The sequence below is a fragment of the Capra hircus genome, chromosome 7 (genome assembly GCF_001704415.2).
Source record: "Capra hircus breed San Clemente chromosome 7, ASM170441v1, whole genome shotgun sequence".
Classification (NCBI taxonomy): domain Eukaryota; kingdom Metazoa; phylum Chordata; class Mammalia; order Artiodactyla; family Bovidae; genus Capra; species Capra hircus.
Genome location: NC_030814.1, coordinates 92,357,908 through 92,364,224, shown reverse-complemented (window position 1 = coordinate 92,364,224; position 6,317 = coordinate 92,357,908).

Sequence of the window (6,317 nt, the reverse complement as noted above, 5' to 3'; positions counted from 1 at the left end):
CTGTCTTTGGCTGTGCAGTGTCACTGATACTTGGGAGGCATCCTAGAGAATGGACATGTTTTCTGGTCACCTTACACTCAAGCATGTGTGCTAGTGATAAAGAACCTGCCTGCCAATGCAGGAGACATAAAAGTCGCAGGTTCGATCCCCTGCGTCAGGAAGATCCCCTGGAGGAGGAAATGGCAACCCACTCCAGTATTCTTGCCTAGGAAATCCCATGGACAAGAGGAGCCTGGGCGCTACAGTCCATGGGGTCTCAAAGAGTTTGAACATGACTGAAGTGACTTCATGTGCATGCAGAGACCTCAGGGATCCTCACATGCTCACACGTGCTCCCACGGACTTATGGGGCTGGTAGCGTTGGAGCCTCATGGAGGCCTGGACTGGGTGACGTGGGTGCTGTGTGCTGAGCTTAGTCACTCAGTCGTGTCTGACTCTTCATGACGCCATGGACTGTAGCCTGCCAGGCCCCTCTGTCCATGGGAATCTCCAGGCAAGAACACTGGAATGGGTTGCCATGCCCTCCTCCAGGGGATCTTCCCAACCCAGGGATCAAACTCAGGTCTCCCTCATTGCAGGTGGGTTTTTTACCATCTGAGAAACTAGGGAAGCCTATGAATACTGGAGTAGGTAGCCTATCCCTTCTCCAGGGGATCCTCCCAACCCAGGAATCGAACCGGGGTCTCCTGCATTGCAGGCAGATTCTTTAGCAGTTGGTACCAGGGAAGCCCGTGGTGGCTGGTACAGGCTCTCAAAGTGAGAGGAGAGAGGGAGGAGGGTGCTTTCCACAGTGGTTAAGAGCTCAGGGCTTGGAGTCAGGCAGATGTAAATTTGAATCTTGCTCCGCTATTTCCTATTTGTATTTTCTGAGGGAAGTGATTTTTTCCCCCCTCTATCTCTGAAGTTCAAGGACCTTGTCTGTAAAGCACTCCTGCCTTCTTTAGATTTCTGTGTAGATAAAAGAAGATGACATATGTAAAGTTCTCAGAATGGTGTCTGGCAAACATCCACCCATCTCCTCATCCTTCATCTGTCCATTCGTCCATCCATCCATTCATTCTTTTGAACTCTCCATTGAACCATCCGTCTATCTCTCCTTTAATTTACTCATCCGATCATTCATTCATTCATTGTTTTGCCCTTTTATTTATTATCTGTCTTTTTATCTACCATTTATTTATTAATGTATCATCCATTCATTCAACCATCCGCACATCCATCTGTTCATCCATCCGTGCATATATTATTCATCCTTCCATCATCCATTATTCTCACATCTATTCCTGTATCCCACTGTTAACCATCCTTCATCCATCCATCTATGTATCCACTTCATGCGTCCATATAGTCATCTTTTCACCATCCATTAATCATTGTTCTTCCAGCCATCCATGTATTCAACTGTTAACCATCCTTCATCCATCCATCCATATTCAGCCATCTTTTCACTTATCCATCCAATTCATTCAATCACCCTTCCATTCATGTATTTCCCTACCTGTTCTTTCCTTCCTTCCATCGGTCACACATTCATCTCTTCAACAACTGTATGCTGAATTCCTGCTACATGTTTGACACCAGTCCTCATATAAGACAACAAAGACATGCAAAGTGCCTGCCCTAATGAGGAGGCACACATTAGATAAATGCAAAAGAGGCAATTGCAGTCACGGATGGGTGAAAAAGATCAAGCACAGCGATGTTCTCAAAGACCATGCCCTTTCATATGGGTGATCAGTTGGGAAGTGCACTTTCCAGCTGAGCCCTCAGTGAGGAGGGAAGCAGCCATGCCTGGAGCTGGGCAAGACCATTCTGGGCAGAGGGAACCACAGGTGTCATAGAAAAGCAGCCACTTCACACTCCCCTTGTCTCTGTCTATGAATGCATGGCCACCATCTGTCCCCTGCTGACCACTCCATACAGCCTCCTCCTGGGGCATGGAGGCAGCGAGTAGGTAGGAAGGAGGTCCACTGAATCATCCAGTTTGTAATTTAACTCACCGTGGGGCCGTGGCAAGCCCCCACCTCCATCATGGAGGACTCATGTTGGCAAAGGACGAAATGCTCAGCTCTAGCTGGCTGGAATGACAAAACGATAATCAGCACATATTGAAGTCAGAGATCAGACTGCAGGTATGGCTGGATCTAGGCTTTATGACTGAGTGACTGAACTGAACTGCAGGCTTTACTGTTGGCTCAGACAGTAAAGAATCTGCCTGCAATGAGGGAGACCCAGATTTGATCTCGGGTTCAGGAAGATTCACCTGGAGAAGGGAGTGGCAACCCACTCCAGTAATCTTGCCTGGAGAATCCCAAGGACAGAGGAGCCTGGCAGGTAACAGTCGATGGGGACACAAAGAGTGGGACAGGACTGAGTGACTAACACTTTCACTGTCAGGCTTCAAATGATGTCACCATGGCTGAGCTTCTCTATCCTGGAGCACCTCATGGGTGGGAAGTGGCTGCAAGCAGCGCCAGGTTTATTGCCTTCCAAGATGAGAAGTATACACTGAAGCTCCAAGAACACATGAAAAGATGCTCAACATCATTAGTCTAGTAGGAAAACGCAAATCAAAACTATGATTATCATTTCACATCCACTAAGTTGGCCATAATTTTTTCTGAAGCCAGGAGGTAAGTGCTGATGAGAACGTAGAGCAATTGGAACCCTTGTGGGTTGCTTGTAGGAATGTAAAATGGTACCACAGCAGTGGAAAAGAGTTTACCAGTTCCTTAATGAGTTAAACAGAGTCACCATGTGATCCAGCAATTCCACTCCTAGGCATGTAGACCAAAGAACTGAAAACAGGCATTCAAAGAAATATTTGTACAAAAATGTTCATTGCAGCACCATTTTTTTCTTTTTAGAAAATTAACTTTGTTCAAGTATAGTTGATTTACAATGTTTTGTTGATTTCTGCTGTATAGCAAATAATTCAGTTGTATATATTATTCTTTTTTAAAATTTTTAACTGGAAGAGAGTTACTTTACCATGTTGTACTGGTTTCTGCCATACAGCAAGTTGCACCAGCCATAAGTATACACATGTCCCATCCCTCTTGAACCCTCCCACCCCCAACCCTGTCTCACCCTTCCAGGTTGTTAGAGTGCATCCGGTTTAGCCCCTGCGTTATCCAGCAACTTCCCACCAGTGGCCTATTTTGCACATGGTGAAGTGTGTGTTCCATTCTGCTCTCTCAGTTTCGTCCGCCTCCCCTTCCCCCACTGTGCCCACAAGTCTGTTCTCTATGTCTGTGTCTCTATTCTGCCCTGCACATGGGTTCTTCAGTACCTACTATCTTGCTAGATTCCATGTATATGCATTAATATGCAGTATGCATTTCTCCTTTTGGCTTACTTCACTCTGTATAACAGGCTCTAGGTTCATTCACCTCACTAGAACTGACTAAAATTCATTCCTTTTTATGGCTGAGTAATATTCTGGTGTATATATGTACCACAACTTTATCCATTCATCTGTTGATGGACATCTAGGTCACTTCCATGTTCTAGCTATTGTAAATAGCATTACAGCACTATTGATAAGAGCCAAAAGGTGGAAATAACCAACATGTTAATCAACGAATAAGCAAAAGCAGTATATCCATACAATGGAATATCATTCTGCCTTAAAAACGAATGAAGCACTGATACAGGGTACACTATGGATGAAGCTTGAAAATATTACACTCACTGAAAAGCCAGACACCAATGGGCACATATTCTATGATTTCATGTATGTGAAATGTCTAGAACAGGTAAATCCATAAGGGAAAAAATCAATCAGATTAGTGACTGCTAGGGGCTGAGAGGGGGCAAGGTGACACTCGTGGTAAAGAACCTGCCTGCCAATTCAGAAGACATAAGAGACTCGGATTCAACCCCTGGGTGGGGAAGGTCCCCTAGAGGAAGCCATGGCAACCCACGCCAGTATCCTTGCCTGGAGAATGCCATGGACAGAGGAGCCTGGCAGGCTACAGTCGACGGGGTCACAAAGAGTCGGACACGACTAAAGTGACTTAGCACACATGCACACGGGGGCTGAGAGGAGGCAATGCGGCGTGAGCACTCATAGGTGTAGGGTTTCCTTTTGGGGTGAAGAATATGTCTTGGAAAACTAGACAGAGCTGATGGTTACACAACATTGGTAAGGCTCTAGCTGCTTTTGAATTGTACACTTGAGTATAGTTTATGATTAGTTTTAGGTTAGGTGAATTTTACCTCAGTTAAAATTTACTAAAGTCTTGGCTGGTGTTAGGTCATGTCCCCGCTCCCCCCAGTCAATTCCAGTAGCCAGAAGCATGCACCTGTTTGATTAGCCAGACTTGGGCACGTGCTTCCTCTGCAGAGGGAGGGGAGCCTCGATCTATTACTCTGATCTACGGGGAAGAGGGAACAAGTAGGAGTTGAAATCCAGTATTAAGCCCGTGCCTGTCATGAGCTGGCATCCTCCAGAGGGGCTGCCATTTAAAAACACACACATTCATATTGGCCCCCAGGGGGAGCCCTCAGATCAAGGACTGTTGCCAGGGAGAAATAAAAAGGAGAGGGGCTTCCCTGGTGGTCAAATGGTTGAGTTCGTCTGCCAGTGTAGGGGACATGGGTTAGATCCCTGGTCTGGGAAGACTCCACATGTCGTGGAGCAACTAAGTCTGTGCACCACCACTGCCTAACCTGTGCTCTTGAACCTGGGAGCTGCAACTGCTGAGCCCATGGGCTGCAACTATCAAAGCCCAGGCACCTGCAGCCTGAGCTCTGCAAGAAGTGAAGCCACCACAATGAGAAGCAATGAAGAGTAGTCCCCACTTACTGCAACTAGAGAAAGCCAGTGCTCAGCAATGAAGACCCAGTGTAGCCAATAAATTAATTAATATATATATTTTAAAGGAGAATGATGCTAAGAGAGGAAAAATTACAAATGTCCACTGTAGCACCCTTTTCTGGGGAAATGCCTTGTTGCACATAGTTTTGGTCTGCTCTAGAACCATTCATGGGACTTCTCTATAGCTCAGATGGTAAAGAATCTGCCTGCAATGCAGGAGGCCTGGGTTTGATCCTGGGGTCAGGAAGATCCCCTGGAGAGGGAAGTGGCAACCCGCTCCAGTATTCTTGCCTGGAGAATCGCATGGACAGAGGCTAGAGTTCATGGGGTCTCAAAGAGTTGGACACGACTAAGTGACTAGCGCACAGACACAAAACCTTTCATGGCTCCCCGTTGCCTGTGGGATAAGGGCCAAGTGCCTCAGTATGACTTTTAACGTCTGCTCTGATTTGAAATTAATCTAGGGTAGGTCTCCGGCATCCCCACTGGACTCTGCTCCAGCTTGGTCTTATTCTGTAGTGCTGAGTGGCTGTGTGTGTACATCTGTGGCTGGCAGGAAACTGGAAGGCACAGGAAGCATTCGGGAGTAGTCGGTCTCTGGAGGCCAGAGAGAGGCTTCCAAAAAAAAAGTCCGGGAGGGCTGAACCCCCTACAAGGTGAAAGAAAGGTAGTGTAATTCATACCAAGCGCCCCCTTTGGGTGCAAGTGATCTGGAACACTAGAGGGCGATAGAGACCTAATATACAGTTCAGTTACAGACGGAGCTAAACTCACCACTTCCAAAACGTTACATTCTGCTCGCGGGACTCCTGCTTCAGTTTCACTCTTTGTAACAAGTCTGAATGACATAATATCAGTCTTGCAGGCTGCCAAGTGCTCAAATTGCTTTCTGCTTTTTGTTTCTTTAGATCTACTCCCTTTGCTCACACTGATGAATTTGAACGGGAAACATTGTGTCACTTCCAAGAGTCACTTGTAACAGATACAAAATAACCATAAAACTAGATACAGTAACAACAAAAAGTTATTAACTGCAGCTCAGTGATTCTTAACCCAGTCTGCACAGAGAATCTCCAGCTGATTTTTTTTCATTTTAATTGAAATATAGGTGATTTATAATGTTGTGTTAATTTCTGCTATATAAAAGTGATTCAGCTAAACATACATATATATACACATTCTTTTAAAATTTGTTTTCCATTATGGCTTATCGCAAGATATTGAATACAGTTCTCTCTACTATACAATATGAGCTTGTTGTTTACCCAGCTGATTTTAAAGACATGTTGGAAGAGGGCAGAGATACAGGTAAAAAATTGGTGGTTACCAGAAGGAAGGTGAAGAGGGCCAAAATAGGTGAAGGGAATTAAGAGGTACAAGCTGCTAGATGTAAAAAAAATTTACAAGAATGTAATATATAGCACAGAGAATATAGCCAATATTTTATCATAATTTTATATGGAGTATAATCTACAAAAATATTGAATCACTATGT